Raw genomic sequence first — 17523 nt, forward strand, 5'->3', positions numbered from 1 at the left:
CTTGCCATCAGGCCATAGGCTGCATTTCCAGGTTCCTGTGCTATAACAAGAAGGCAGAATCCTACAGATCCTGCCTTTAATAATCATCAAATCTAAACCCACCAGTATCTGCAGTTCAAGTAGAGAAACTTGTGTACCATGAAAAGTGTACAAATAAAACTGTGGAGAAAGAGGACTAAGAAGAAAGCACAGATGAAGCAATACTGCAGTCTTGACAGATGGTATACAGAAACTAATGGCTGTTTACCATAATTTTTGTTTTCCTCCTAGGCACATAGCTGAAATATATTTCTCAGTTGCACTTGCAGTTAGGTATGGCCATATGACCATATGACAGAATTATAGCCAATGTAACATGAGAGAAAATGGTGTCCTGGACCATAGAGATTTTTTATGAGTTCTTCCATGTTCTTTTCCTCTTCCAGCAAACTTATGACAACCACCTAGATGCACGTTGAAGCCACATGTTGAATATGGCAGAGTGGCCATCAGGCTGGGTCCATTAATGACTGTGGAACAGAATCTCAACAACCCTAAACCACCCTCAACAGTTAAATAAATGAGAAATGAACCTTTATTATGTTAAGTCGCAGGGCTTTTTTTGTTTTTTACATATTCTGGTTCATTCAACACACACTACCTTACTCTAATGTAGAAATTGGTATCAGAAGAGAGGATTTACAGTAACAAAAATCTAAATCTATGAGTCATTGGCTTCATGGATAGGAAAAGATGTACCAGGCTGGGAAAGTAGACCCCCCATGTTGTGTAGGGTCAAAACATTTGACAAAACTATCTTTTTCAGTACTTTTTAAGTTAAAACAAAGATATATAGGCCTATATATCTAGGGGAAGTGATCATCATGAGACAGAGTGCTAGTGCCAGTGTATTACTCTGAGTTAACAAGTACTTGCTACATTTAGCAAGGAGCCCAGGTATGAAATGATCTTATAGAACAGACCTGTGAGCCAACCTGTTCCACTCATGCCAGGCTGATATGTAAGAAGGAAAACCTTTCCTCTCATGTAAACTGCTGTATTTGAGTCTGTTGGTTACATCAGCATAGCCTTTACTTTAACTAATGGTGTGGGGGGAGGGGTGGAGAGCATGAACAAAGCCACAGAAGTAACTTAGGTGTACCAAGGAAATGTCAAGGCACTTTGCTTGTCTAGACCACGGGTTGGCAAACTATGGCTCGTGAGCCAAATTCAACTTGCTGACTATTTTTTTTCTCCAGTAAAGTGTTATTGGAACACAGTCAGTCAGTCGTTAATGTATTGTCTATAATAGAGACTATCTATTGTATTGTTTATAACATGTTGAGTAGTTGCAACAGAGACCATATGGTCTGCAGAGCTAACCTATTTACTAACTGGACCTTTACAGAAAAAGTTTGCTGACTTCTGGTCTAGACTGTGTATCGTAAATAATGGAGGAGAAAGGGAAATAATGGCTAAGAATGTTTGCTAAGGTCAGTGTTGAAGGTCTTGCAAGTAAGAATGAATGGGGCAATAGGGAACTATTACAAGTATTCGGAAAGGTGTAGTGATGTCCTTAAATATTTCTAGAAATCACATTGTAAGATGACATTGACAAACTAGAGTGGCCAAAGGCCAACATGGATGTAAGTAAAAGGTTTGAAACCAGGTCATAAGTGGGAATGGTTGGAGAATCTATAAATATTCAGCCTACAGAAGAGAAGATTTAAGGTATAGAGTATGTAGGTATTCAAATATTTAAAAGCCTGACTGGTGGGAAAAAATCCAATTTATTTGTGAATATCCAATTCAGTATCTCATCAGAAGGCAGTGCTCCTCTAGTACAGATACTTGAGCAGAGAGCTAAATTGAGATTAGTACAAATATACTCTAAGAATGTCTAGCACAAAATCATGCCATCAATTTTTCATGGTGAAATTCCATGTTATAATTTTCCATGTTGAAATTCCATGTTATAATTTTCCATGAATCCACTGCAATATAACTTTCATCATCACTGTGGCCGCTCCCCTGAATTTGCTTCTGCCAAGGTTACCACTAGGATTTTTGTTGAAAAATTCATTGTATACTTTTCAGGCATTTACACTATTCATGACCTGCTTTAAAAATCTTCCTGTCACTTTGATTTTGTAACACTAACCTTGTTTTTTTCCTCTCTGTGGACATTTCATGTTAATCTCCTTCAAAGGCTCTTATTTAGTTGGCCTTCAATTACATACTAGTTTTACTCAAAGTTCTGCCATAAACTCTGTCTTCATTCTACCCCATCTCTACTGGTGGTGGCTTCATATTTCTAAAAGTAGATGCTAAAGCCATTTCACATCATGTTTTCAAAGTCTTTTTAAAAATTTATGAAGTTTTACAAACAACCCAATCCAAAAATGGGTAGAAAACCTAAATAGACATTTCTCCAAAGAAGATATACAAATTGCCAACAAACACATGAAAGGATGCTCAGCATCATTAATCATTAGAGAAATGCAAATCAAAACTACAATGAGGTATCATCTCACACCAGTCAGAATGGCCATCATCCAAAAATCTACAAATAATAAATGCTGGAGAGGGTGTGGAGAAAAGGGAACCCTCTTACACTGTTGGTGGGAATGTAAATTGATACAGCCACTATGGAGAACAGTATGGAGGTTCCTTAAAAAACTACAAATAGAACTACCATACGACCCAGCAATCCCACTCCTGGGCATATACCCTGAGAAAACCATAATTCAAAAAGAGTCAGGTACTACAATGTTCATTGCAGCTCTATTTACAATAGCCAGGACATGGATGCAACCTAAGTGTCCATCGACAGATGAATGGATAAAGAAGATGTGGCACATATATACAATGGAATATTACTCAGCCATAAAAAGGAACGAAACTGAGTTATTTGTAGTGAGGTGGATGGACTTAGAGTCTGTCATACAGAGTGAAGTAAGTCAGAAAGAGAAAAACAAATACCGTATGCTAACACATATATATGGAATCTAAGAAAAAAAAAATGTTCTGAAGAACCTAGGGGCAGGACAGGAATAAAGACGCAGATGTAGAGAATGGACTTGAGGACATGGGGAGGGGGAAGGGTAAGCTGGGATGAAGTGAGAGTGGCATGGACATATATACACTACCAAATGTAAAATAGATAGCTAGTGGGAAGCAGCCACATAGCACAGGGAGATCAGCTAGGTGCTTTGTGACCACCTAGTGGGGTGGGATAGGGAGGGTGGGAGGGAGATGCAAGAGGGAGGAGATTTGGCGATATATGTATACGTATAGCTGATTCACTTTAGTATACAGCAGAAACTAACACACCATTGTAAAGCAATTATACTCCAATAAAGATGTTAAAAAAACATTTAAAAAAAAGTTTAAAAAAAGAATTTATGAGGTTTTAGGATTAAGTTTTCAGAAAAGTTCATCTCAGTGACTTTATTCATTTACAATTGAGTGGCCAATTGGCTCTGTCCTTGGTGCTGGAGATCCAACAGTGGAAAAAAAGATACATGAGTATTTGACTCTTGTGAAACTTTCATTCAACTTGGAGGGGAAGAGAAATAAACAAAAATTAGGAAAAATATGAAAACTTCAGAGAGGGTCAAGTGCTATGAAGAAAATAGGCCATGGTAATTAATCAGGGAGTAGCTGGGGAAATGACTAATTTAGATAGGATGGTCAGTTATGATTTCTTTGAGTCTTGAATGAGGAGAAGCTAAGACTTTTGACCTAGGACCTGGATAATAAGAAAGAGCTAGTCAAGTGAATATCTGGGTGAATAGTATTGCCAGTGGATTGAATAGTGAGTCCAAAGACCTGAAGATGGGAATGAGTGTGGTATATTGAAGGAAGAGAGAGATTAAAATGTAGTTAACATTGGGGAAAGTAATACTTGGTGAGACTAGAAAAATAATGGGAGCCAGAGGATGTTGTGCCTTGTAGGCTACATGTGAAGTTTGAATTATCTGTAAGTGCAATGAAAAGACATTGGGAGAGTTTTTAGCATGGTTGTGACATGATATCACATTGCCTGTGTTTTTCCATTTGGCAAATGATACAAATTATATAACTTTTTACATTGCTGCAAGGAAATTTAGATCCACGGTAAATTCTTGACCACAGGATATGGATTAGTTTATGATTACATGTATATTGATTATCTTATTCTTTTTTATTTCTGCTATGAATTTCATTTATATGTAGCTTGTATTGTAAAATGCCTCAAAGTATTTTTGAAGAACTGATAACATGAATCATATAATATGTTCTGATTTGACATAAGAGCATTGAACTTGGATTCGGTAACCTGCATGCTATGCTGGTTTTAACACTAAATTATTCATGTGAATTTAGGATAATCATTTAAAGTCTTGGAGCCTTAATACCTTGATCCAAAAAATGAGGAAATTAACACTTCTTATTTCTCTGCTTCTAAGGAATATTGTGTGGAGAAGACTGAGACTGGATATAGGCAGATAGTATAAAGCTATAAATATTCAGTACATATTTCTTAAGCTTTTTCTATGGGCCAAAAATTAGATATTAAAATTTGGGGATTTAAGATATACTTTTACAAAAAGGATCTGATAAAGTTATGTTAAATATAAAGTACCAAACATTTTTAATCCATGTATATTTCATATGGAAAAATAAATATTGGATGTCTTCTCAAGTTATGAATCCTTCCTAGACTTTTTTTTAATGAGGAGATTGAAAATCCTGACAAACTTGAAATTTGAATCAGTAACCATTCAAGTTCAATGCTGAAATTAGGAGGAAAGTTTGAACAAGTTCTCTGTATGCATACTCATCAGAATTACTGCTAATGGCTATGAGCAAAGTTCAGCTGATGAATTATTCAGTTTGATATCAATCTTGTCTGTTGCCACAGACTTTTGAAACAAAGAATGCTTTGCAACTCTTAAGAATATACCTTTAGGCAACGAAGGAAATATTACTTGACATCCATAGTCCATGCTTTTAAAAATCATTTAAAGTTTAAGTAAATTGCATAAGAAACTTTTAATTCCTATAACTTTTGCATAATTTATCTTACCTTTTTTTTAATCAAACCCTTGTGTGTGTTTTGCTATGAGATACTCTTAGCTCCACGTGTATGTTATTTTAACCCTAGATAGAACTGACTTTATAAATATTAACACTACAGGGGTCGCTAATGAGAGGACTCCATAAAAGTCAAGTGCTCCATGAATCACATTTTGGAAGCCACTGGATTATAGAAAACTACTACCTATGCACTGATTCCAGCCTTCAGAACTGCAATGATTAATGTCTTTCCATTTTGTTCATATCAAAATTTAAGTACCTTTTCATGGCATTCCACAACTTAAGAAATCTTCTCTCCTCATACCTCCTTACACTTCCATAGAATTGCTTTGACCTCTCCACCTTTACTTTTCTCCCCATCAATAGCCACTTCTTGCCAACCTTAAAACTATGTACCATTGAAGACTCAATCTTCTCTAATATTATTTCACATGTCTGGAATACATACATACATACATACATACTCCTTCCTCTGCAGTGATACAGGGCTTTGCCAACTCATTATTTATTGCATGTTTCTCCACAACCGTCATGAAAAGTGGTTGTGGCCCTGGGGAAACAACCGGTGAAGGCTGCCCAAGAATATCATCCACAGAAGGAAGCTGCTCTGTAGATACTTCTCACCGGAACCCTAGGATAGACAGAAAAATCATTAAGGTGCGGCATCTATGCCATCACTCCAAATGAGTGGGATATAATGCAGCCACCCATGTTACTGTGCCCAAGAAATGGGCCTATTTCAATTATTGTAAATTCTTTGAAGATAGAGACTGTATTATTTATCTTCATATTCATATTTCTCTGCATGTTATGTGGTACAAATGAGACCTTCCTACATACTTGTCGAAATGAATTGCAGTAGAGTTGTGAGACCTTGCATACCATTTGTTTGTAATTTTTTCACAATATCACTGCTCATCTTTTTCATAGAAAGAAAACAATGAAAGGTTTTTCTAACTAGGTAGACTAAGTGACAGAGGTCTCAAAATTTTCGTGAAGAAATTGAAATGTATTTTCATAAAGCAATGTAGTATGCAGACAAAAATGATATTACTATAAACTTTTAGAATATCAGTTGTCAGAGAAACATTAGAAAGCAGTTTTGTAAAGCACAGATTTGAGTTGGGGCAGATCTAGATTCAGGTGCTAGTTTTTCTACTTACAAGCTGTGTGACCTGGACCAGGACTTCAGCTTCTTTAGCTGTATAATGGACATAATAATAGTACCAACCCATGAATATTTAGCTAAGATAATGCATATGACATACCAGGCACTGTAAGACTTAGCAATAATTGCTGCTTTTAGAGGAAAATTAGGTATTGGGTAAAACACTAGGTTAGAAAACTTACTAGGTCCACTTTCACATTTAGCATCTAATTCTTAGAAAAGTTCTTAGAATCTGGGCTGCGCAGACAGAATCATGATCAATCTGACCACTACTGCCTACTACCTCCTACTCTTTATTTTTCAAATAGCTTCCTGGCAACAGGCCCCATAGAGGCTCTGTCCCCACATCCCATACCCAAATTCAGCTACCAGCAGTCTCTTTTTCTTTCCTCCTTCTCTTCGCCATACAGGCTGAGTCCTAGTCTTTATTTTCCTTTTTAATCCCTCAATGCCTTGAAGAATGTAATTTAACTCACCTTGTGTTTTCATCTGTGAAGCAAGGATAATAACCTTCCTATCACCTTTGCTCAAACACACATGGTGAGAATTAATGAAATAAAGCGTAGACTCAGCTTCAGAGATAATAAAGTCTAAGAAATGTCAAAGTTCTTTAAGGTCTTTAGAAAAAAATAAAGTTTAATAAGTATAAAGATAGCAACATTACAGCATTGATATGCTGAATTTGTTGTCAGAAAAATTATTTTGTCTTCCTAGATATGAAGTAAAAACTGCATGCATTAACTCACCCAATTTTAGCTAGAAATCACCAAATCATAGAATATTTGAGTTGGATGGGAGCTTTGAGATCATGCAGTTCAACTCCAATGTGTTGACATGAAAACTGAGGCCCTAAGAAGGGAAGTGACCTCCCTAAATTCATGCAGCAGTTTAGGAAAAGTACCAGGTAAATTCTCATTATGCTGTTGTGAAACAAGACAAAAAAAAATATACTACATCAATATTTTTCTATGTAATTACCATGACTCAAAACCTCCCAGTGGAAGCCCTTTGACCTTAATGCAAAGTTTCAGAAAATTATTCTATCAAGAATTCCAAAATGTAGGAGAGAGAAACAGCCCTGGCATCACATCCTTCCACCACTCTCAAAACATCTCAACAGAACAAGAGCTGCTTTTAATAAACCTCAGAATAGAGGAGAGTATGGTGATCATTTTCAGCAGTATCATCTGGACCACAGAAAGTTCTGGTTACCCAGCAAAGACTGAAACCAAACTTAGTGCAAGAAACTAAATGGAGTGCCTCGTTGTTCTCAGTCAACGACAATTACATAATATTTGGGATACCTTTTTCTCCTCAGTGATCTGTGGCTTTGGTTTAGCACGAAAGTGAAAGAGTAATGGAACTATTAATCTTCATTACCCTAATAGTCCTCAAAGTCCTATTAGGGTAATGAAGATAGAAACTATTCCATCTTCTTCACATCATTATGGTCATTGATGACCTGAGAAGCAATATCAGCCCCTCTCCACATCGGTGCTCTCTTATTTCCAACTCTAAAATGGAGAGGATTTTCTAAAGGCAAGGGGTTATGGCTTTGAAATTGAGATTGATGTTTACTAGAAATTTTACACTCTAGCCTAAAACTGGCAGCAGAAACATGTCTCTCAAGGTATTCAAAACATACACCAAAATACCTAACCGGTATGCCTCCAAGAGAATACATATTTTGGAAGAAGCTCCTTGGTAAATGTTTAAAATACATTTAGAAACTCAATTGGTGAGATTCTATAGCTTCAAATCTGATTATAAGCACAGACCAGAGTTATACCTCAAAAACAAAACTGAACAAAAGTTTGGGCACTCAGTGAGAAAAAGAGTATTCAGCTCCCAGCATCCATAATGAATTGGGACATAGCACTGAGCAAATCTTAGGGAAATACTGAAACTTTCTCCCCACCCTCCCTCTCACTGCTACCAGTTTTCGCTGTACAAGACATTTCTTCACCCAAATCCTTAGAAACTATTCACTTGATTCTTCAGATCCATAATAATCTGCTTCCCATGCCCTTCAGAGTGAGCCTCAGCTGGCCCCTGAGTAATGAAAGACTGGTTTTCGAGTTTGGTTACACATTAATATCATCTGAGGAGCTTTACAAAACTCCAGCGCCTCAGTTCTACCCCAGACCAATCAAATGAAAAGCTGAGGGTAGAATCCAGACGTAGGTATTTTTGAAAGCTCTTCAGGTGATTGTAGTATGTAGCCAGGTTTAAGAATCCCTGTAATAGTGTACCTTCTGCAGGCCCCTGCCGCTTCAGAACCTTGAAGGAATATGCCCTGCTGCCCACCATCCCCAACTCCACCTACCCCAAGTTCCTGAACCAAAGAAGTCTGTGGAGGTCTCCAAATTGCATGGTACCTTTTGCTATTGTTTTATTGTTCAGCCAAGATGAATGCCAAATGAGAGATAATTGCTGAATTGTCACAGGATATAGACAGACCAGGATATAGACTCAAACATGGGGAATACACCCAGTGCCAGAGCAGATGGATATGGAAGGAAGCCAAAACTTTCTCCAAAAGGGACAGCTGGGGATGAATTTGGGAATCATCCAGCTTTGGTTAATATTGAGCTTGAAGGTGATGATAAGCTCCCTCCGTCTCTAGGAAATAAAATCAGGGCCAGGATTACGATCAAGCAACTGAGGCACTCAACGAGGGCACAGAATTTTAGGAGCCATCAAAAAAATCAGTAAATCGGACTTCCCTGATGGTCCAGTGGTTATGACTCTGCGCTTCCACTGAAGAGGGCGTGGGTTTGATCCCTGATCAGAGAACTAGGATCCCGCATGCCATGTGGTGCGGCCAAAAAAAAAAAAAAAAAAAAAAAATCAGTAAATCAAAATGCACATTATTCTAATGTAATATTTAAAAATTTGAAATCAATGAAAAATCTATGTTGGACAAAATTTTAAATAAATATAGGATCCAATCCTGCACTTGAATAACTCAGTCACTTCCCTCATCCTAACCCAGGCTCTGTCCAATCCTGTCACCCCAGTCCTGGCCCTGAGACAGATGCATCCAGGCCCCAAGCCCACCTAAAACCCAGAAGAGGATGCTACTCTTATTCAAGAGAAAGGTAATGGGACTCCTACCCCAATACCTCATGGGATGACTAGGCATGAAATAAATTGTACCCTGAGCTTCTTTACCTACAGCTCGTCAGGAAAGCAACCATCTTTTACCCCCAAATAATCTAATGAAACCTCACCATGATCCTCCCAATATAAATCCAAAGCCGTGAAATGAGAAGAAAGGATGAGAAACCCTAGGGAAGGAATTTTCCCCAAAGCCCTGCTTGGTGTATTGGAAGGCAGTGGAAGAATGTGATGGAATGGATAGAAGGAGGCAGCTATTTGCCTGTTGCTTGACTTTTTACAGTTAAACCTCTTGATAGCTCTGTCTCCAGATCAAGAATCCCTAAAATGATTCTCTAATGGTTAAACTTCAGGCATCCAGCGGCTTTGGGAGAGACGTAGGGATGGAAAATTTCCAAGTTCTCTCCATGGGGTACTCATTAAAATAATAGACTTAAGAATGAATAAATGAGTGAATGGATGAATGGGTGGGCACCAGCTGTCTCTGCATTAGAATACAATCTGTTGTCTACATTTTCAAGGTCACACAAAAAGATATGTTGGAGTCAGCAATGAGAACCCTGGCTTGTCAATTCAATGTTCATTATTGCTCAAAAAATGTTATATGAAGTAAAATAAAATTAAACCAGTACTATCAAGAAAAGTGTTAGCAATAGATATATATTAGGAAAGAGGATTTTTGCTTTATATAATAGTTGGTTGGAAATTTAAAAGCATTTTTTATAATTAAGTCTATTCATATATTAATAAGAAAACTGAGATGCTGATTTAAAAAGTAGGAACTAAACAAAAATCATGCCCATAGACATCAAAAAATTAGAAATTAAAATTATGATATAAACATTAAAAATTGTAATCAAAGAAATACAAAACTAAATAGTTATATATACCATTTGTTACCTATTAAATTATAAAAGATACTGATGCTCAAGGATGACAAAGTTTTATGAAACAAGAACCAAATATTGCTGGCAGAATTATAAATTAGTACAAATTTTATAAACTTATGGAAAGAAACAGCAATCTATAGCAACCTTCAAAAATTTTCAAAAGTATGACATACAAATTATACTTTGGTGACTATATCATAAGGAAATAATCATAAATACAGACATATATTAAAAAATAATGATGACCCTCTCAGAGTTATTGTATAATAAGAAAAAATAGAAAAATGTAAACATTTAACTGCAGGGAATGTGATAAAATAAATTAGAGCACATTCATGTGATCGCATAAAATGCAGGCCTTTAAATTTTATTTGGAAGAATGTGGGAAAATGTTGATTATATAATGTAAATCGGAATAATACAGAACTGTATATCCAGTTTACTCTAAAAGAAAGACTGGAAAAGTAGTGACCCTACGTGGAAAAGTTGTTATCTCTGATAGTATAAATATATATTCTAAAGTATCAATAATGAGCTTATATAATTTTTATAATCAAACATATAAATAATACATAATTTAATTGGATCCTCATAAAGGAATGGATTCCTGGATCATTATACCTCTGTCTTTGTTTTCTCCATATAACCTGCTGTCACTTTTCCTATGAAAATGTTTTGTGAATTGTGGTTTTACTGCCTCTATGGAGGATAAAATATTATATCTTTTATAAAGCCATAGTTGAACTACTATCTATGATATTCTCCAATTTCCTGTATCAAAATTACATCCACATGACATAATATTGCTTTTTTTTAAGGTAAAATGGTTTGGCTCAGGCAAGTTTCTTTGGTTATACACTGACAAAGTTTATTAAAAATGATTACATCAACATGGGGATGTAGCTCAGTGGTAGAGCACATGCTTTGCATGTATGAGGTCCTGGGTTCGATTCCCAGCATCTCCACTTGATTTCTCCTTGTTTAATTCTTGGAAAATATGGCTAGTGCAAGTGCAGATCTGAGTTTAAAAAATTATTACATCAAGATAAATATAATTAACACTGCTGTACATTATATACGAAAAATTAAGAGAGAAAATCCAAGGAAAAATATTTGTTTTTTCTACTTCTTTAATGTTGTATCTATATGAGGTGATGGATGTTCACTGAACTTTTTGTTTGTTTGTTTGTTTGGGTTTTTTTTAACCGCACTGCGTGGCATGTGGGATCTTAGTTCCCTAACCAGGGATGGAACCCACTCCCCCTGCATTGGAAGCATGGAGTTTTAACCACTGGACGGCCAGGGAAGTCCCAGATGTTCACTAAACTTATTGTGATAATCATTTCATGATATATATAAGTCAAACCATTGTGCTGTACACCTTAAACTTATACAGTGCTGTAGGTCAATTATATCTCAATAAAACTGGAAGAAAAATATTTTTTGAGCATCTACTATGTGCCTTGTACTGTGTTTGGCACTGGGCATTTAATGGTAAACAAGGCATAATTAATTCTTGATATAATCAATTTTAAAGCCTACTTGAGGAGATAGATAATAAGAAAAAACACACAAAAATAAGCAAATAATAAAAAAGTGTTCAGAAAGAACAACCAGGAGTTGTTGAGACAGGGGAAACCTACTTTAGTACTTTACACTGGGTTGCCAGGAAAGACATCAGGGAATGTGTGGTATTTGTACTGAGAACAGAATGACGAACAGAAGTCTGCCATGCAAAGATCCAAAAACAGACCATTGCAGGCAAAAAGAACTGCTAGTGTAAAGACCGTGAGGTAAAAAGTGATTGCATATTCCAACACTATCAAGGAATCCAAGGCTGGAGTGGTTGATGAGTTATGGGGAAGAGCATACAGATATGGTTGGAAAAAGAGGTAAGGGCCAGATCATACAGGATCTTGTAGCTCCTGTTAGGAGTTGGAATTCTGTGTTAAAATTGGTAAGGAAGCACTGGAAGTTTTTAAACACATAGAAGAAATTTGATGTATTCTTTTTAAGTCACTTTGTCTCTTGTCGGGTAGGTGAACTGCAGCAGGAAAAGAGAAAGGAGACAATTTAGGAGGCTCTTCAAGTGACCCAAATGTGATATGATTATGGATTAGACTAAGGTGGAGAAGTGGACGTGAAAAAAGTAGATGGTTTTCAGGAATATTACTGGAGGGAAATCCAACAGTGTCTGTTGATGGATTGGAAGTATCTTGAGCCCAATTTGGTGGGGCTGGGGAACAAGTTGCCCTGAGCTATCTTCTTAGCAGGTCTTGGTGGCTTACCTGGTGATGTAACCCAAACCTTCATTCTTGAGTGCTCTGAGACCTGAGTCTGGGGATGCTGCACTTGTTTATTCACAGTTACAATGGGGCAAGAGAGTACCAGGAGGCGCCAGGAGAACACCTGGGATCCACACGTAATCCTCTTGGCCTCAGTGGGGAAAAAGAAGCCCTGCCTTAGCCTGATGATCAGGACCAGTTGTACATGCCAGTATGGTGACTCTTCCTTTTACCTGCTGGTCCTTGGACATAATGAATACAAAGTGTCCTGGTGGCAGCCGTAGCTTGCCATTACTTATGTCCCCTGGCAAGAGTGTGGCCCCTTTGTGAACTAGACCCTCCAACCCCACAGAGCCCTGAATGATGAGGACAGGAAGCACACAATTCCCCAGTGGGTCATTGAGAGTGGTGGTGTGAGGCCAAACTTGCTGCCAAACCCTTGGTTCCCAGATACATGTACCTTCATAAGGGAGACACAGTGTCATATAGAGGCCCCTGATTTAATAAATGCACTCTAGTACACTGCATTGCAAAGGATGACATCCCATCCTTTCAGAGGATTTCTTTTGACCTGGCACTTTAGTTGTATCTTTAGAAGGTAGTTCCAGTGTTCTATGCAGCCAGCTGTTTCTGGATGGTGTTGTATGTGATGTGGCCAGTGGAACCTATGGTCATGGGCCCACTCCTGCACATCCTTTTCTGTGAAGTGGATACTCTGGTTAGATGCTATGTTGTATGTGGGATACCAGGCCTATGGACCAGGAATTCCATAAGCCCACAGATAGTGGCTAAGATTCTATAAGAAGAAAAGCAAACTCATGTCTGGATGAGTATCTGTTCTTATGAAAATGAAATGCTGGCCCTTCCAGAATAGATAGGCCCAATGTCATCACCCTGCCACAATGTGGCCATTTGATCTCCCTGTGGAATGGTGTCATACCAGGTGCTCAGCATTGGTCTACGTTGCTGACAGGTCGGACATTCAGAGATAGCAATAGCTATGCCAGTGGAAGTCCATGTTGTTGGGTTCACATGTACCTCCATGTCTGCCACCATGGACACTCCATTCAAATGCCCATTATGCTACTTCTGGGATGGCTGATGAGAAAGGCCAGTAATGTCAACTGACTGAGTCATTTCATCAACATGGTTTTCAGTGCCTCTCTGTGATGAATACTTCCTGGTGAGCATTAATGTGTGATATAAATGTTTTCATACTTCATGCCCACTCCCGTATGTCTATCCACATGCTTCTTCCTTAAACCTCTTTGTCTTTGTCTTCTAGTCTTTGTCTTTCCAAGCCCCAGATTAGAAAGCTAGTCCATTGACCCCTACCCAGGAATCTATATATTCTCACCTTAGGCCCCTTATCCCTCTACACAAAGTAGATAACCAGGTGCACATCTTACCCTTGGGATGATTTTGCTCTACTCTATCTTGTAAGGTTAGCCACTGTGAATGTGGCTATGTTGTCACTGTCCATTTTTGCTTTTCATTCCCATAGCATGCTGACTCATCCATAAAACACGTTCGGAGTTTTCCTCTTCTTCCAGTCAGTCATGCAGGAGTCCCTTGCAAGCCAAGGAAGGGCACTGGTGCAACTCTTTTGGGTAACAAAAGTTCTAGGCTACCAGTTCATGTGGCTTACTTGTGCCCTCTTGTCTTGCTTGGGTTGATTGCAGGATGTACATTTCCATTCCATGATGGACTGCTTCTAGGCGTGTCTGACTGTATAATTTGTTGAGTCCAACAGAAGGGACAGTTCTGAATGCATCTTTACTTGGTGACCCATGGTCAAGTGTTCTGTTTCTACCAGAGCCCAGTAATACTCCAGGAGTTGTTTCTTAAAAGTCATATACTTTTCTATGGATGGCATAGCCTTATTCCAGAATCCCAAGGGCTTATATTGTGAATATCCCATTGGAGCATATGCTCCAAACTGCATCCTTTCCCAGTACTTATATCTTCAACACTATAGGGTTTATTTAATTTTGTGGCTCAAGTGACAAGGGTAATGGCACTGTGGCTTAGACCTGCTCCACTGCATTTTTGTCCTTGGGCCTGACTCAAAGCTGGTAGATTTCCATGTCCGAAGGTGTATAAGGTAGAGCAATACTCCCAGGTATGGAATTCTAGGCCTCCAGAATCCAAAGATGGCTACAAAATGCTGTGCTTCCTTCTTTGTGATGGGGAATTCAAGATGGATACAGAAATGTGTCTTTTGCTTTGGAGGGGACATCCCAACATGTCCCTGAACACTGGAAATGTAAAAATTTCACTGAAGTTGCAGGTCCCTAAAATTTAATAGGGTTTATCTCCCACCCTCTGGAGTACATGTGCCTTAACAAGACCTCCAGTCTATTTGTCACTTCTTTCCTTCCCTGTCAAATCAGCATGATGTTATCAATGCAGTGGATCAGTGTGATGTTCTATGGGATGTCCAGGTGGTCCAGATTCTTCAGACTATATTATAACAGTGCAAGAAAATTAACATAGCCGTGACACATTATAAATGAATGCTATTGATCCCACATAAATGAAAATTATTTCTGATACTCTTTGCTAATTAGAATGTAAAAATACATTCATTAAATCAATGGTGGCATGGAATGCATCAGAGGGTTTATTAATATGTCCTAGCAAAGATATCATGTCCAGCACAGTACCTGCAATCAGGATTACTACTTGTGATTGTATACAGTCATTCTTCAGGATCCATCCATTTTCTGCAGGGTCCAGATTGAAAAATTAAACAGAGATATAAAGGCTACCGCTCCTCTATCCTTTTATTTTTTTATTATTTTTAAAATTTTTATTGGAATAAAATTTATAGTTGATTTACAATGTTGTGTTAGTTTCTGCTGTACAGCAAAGTGAATCAGTTACACATATACATATATCCACTCTTTTTTAGATTCTTTTCCCATATAGGCCATTACAGAATATTGAGTAGAGGTCCCTGTGCTATACAGTAGGTCGTTATTCGTGTTTATATTATATATAGTAGTATGTATATGTCAATCCCAATCTCCCAATTTATCCCTCCCCCTTTACCCCCGGTAGCCATAAGTTTGTTTTGTACATCTGTGACTCTATTTCTGTTTTGTAGATAAATTCATTTATACCCCTTTTTTAGATTCCACATATAAGTGATATCGTATCGTGTTTGTCTTTGTCTGACTTACTTCACTCAGTATGATAATCTCTAGGTCCGTCCATGTCACTGCAAATGGCACTATTTCATTCTTTTTAATGGCTGAGTAGTATTCCATGTATATATGTACCATATCTTCTTTATCTAGATTTTTAATGGTGTCACTGATCTCAACCATACCCTCTGTCATGATGATAATATATTGTTTTGATTTAGTATAATTTTCAGGTGATTTCAGGGGTTTCCATTTGGTCTTCCCTAATATTGATAGTTCTTACTTCACAGACCAGGGACCCAATGTTAGGGCTTACTCCAACTTTCAAGTATATCAATTTCAGTTGTGCATGTGGGGACTGGAAAAATGACTACGGGTATGTTTGTAGACCCAGTGAGTCCACTGTGAGCCATATTTTAGCCAGTATTCTATTTGTTATTTGGCTTCTAAGTTACCAGTCTAGTGGGAGAAGAGAGTGCGATGACACTGAGGGTCTCCATGTATCAATGTCAACTGTGATTAGTAGTCCTATAAATGTCGTATTATTACCCTTTCCTCACCGTACAGTCACCTAAGTCAAAGACCCTAGGTCCTTTAGGGGAAAGACTTTGAGAATCATCATGGGATATACATTGCCATGGTATTTAGGGGTCTTCTTCCTAGGGACCTGTCCATCTCTTCAGTCACTGGATTCCAGATCTGAAAATTGATTCAGGTCTAAGCAAGAGATCATGACTTTTTATTGAGTCAACTACACTCAGCCTCTTGCGTCTCCATCTTATTTTAAAAAATTTTTACTTATAGATATTAAGTGGTACCTTTGTTGGTTGCTTGTCTACTTTGCCTCTAGAGATGCTGTGCTCAACTTATTTCTCTGACTCCCTATGGGTCAAGCCCCCTTGGCTGCCCTTCAGACCTTGTTGGTCATCACGGTATTTGTGGTATCATGGGTTCTGGCATTTAAGTGCTGCAACCTGATCTCTGTTGTTTTTAGGCCCCATCATCCTCATGGATATTAATAAGTTCAGCTCCATGACTGCCTTTTCTACCATCATTCCTGGCTTGCAAAAGAAAATAAGCATTGAACTCCTTAGTGATGCTGGAGCCCTTCTCTCAGCACATTCCTGATGGCCTTGGCAAATAGTATATCCACTCGGACCTTCCCTGGATCATGAGACTCTGATCTTCCAGATTCACATGCCCAGTTCTAACAGCCTTTTTTCCTTCCTCTGCTGTTTTCCAGTGCTAATCGGGTATTTCCATTAAGTATTGACCATAGCTTTTTCCTGGCTTCTGATAGCCACCCCAACAGCAAGTTTGCTCCATCCTCTGGGACCTGGCGAGGGTGTCCCATGTCCAAGTCAGTATCCTCAAGTTAACAAATTATTGCCTATCCAGAGTCATATTCTGGTCCTCTTGATCAAGTACCTTCAAAATCCAGTTTTAGGGGTATGACCCTGGCCCCTGCCAGTACTTACCAGCTGATTATTTTAATTCTTCACACATATATCTTCCCTTCCTTATAGACCTAGCATATCCCCAGTCAGTTTATACTGGGATTTAAGTCTGGTTATGGGACTAGCAGCCAAGAGAGGAGGTGGGAGCAGATCCTGAGGGAGGTACCAGTTACCTTGTGAATCTTACAACATAGCAGATGTACTAGTTCTTTTGGAGGGAGGTATGAGCTACCTTTGCAACCCTAGAAGTTCTAGGTGTCAAGTAGTGGCATACCTCAGGGTATATCTTCATGCCATGTGTCAGGACTCCAGGACTCTGATCTTTGCATAACTGACCATCTTTGGCTAACCACTGAAACATCTCTGGATCTCTGGTACTTTCACACTTGGGTC

General features: G+C 38.2%; 1 non-coding gene across 1 annotated transcript; it reads left to right on the forward strand.

The window, feature by feature from the left end:
• The first annotated feature begins 11132 nt into the window (after nt 1-11132).
• Nucleotides 11133-11204, forward strand: TRNAA-UGC (transfer RNA alanine (anticodon UGC)). The gene has a single exon. It is a non-coding gene; the product is annotated as a tRNA-Ala (tRNA).
• Nucleotides 11205-17523: the final 6319 nt, after the last annotated feature.

Source organism: Eschrichtius robustus, chromosome X (genome assembly GCF_028021215.1).
Source record: "Eschrichtius robustus isolate mEscRob2 chromosome X, mEscRob2.pri, whole genome shotgun sequence".
Taxonomy (NCBI): Eukaryota; Metazoa; Chordata; class Mammalia; order Artiodactyla; family Eschrichtiidae; genus Eschrichtius; species Eschrichtius robustus.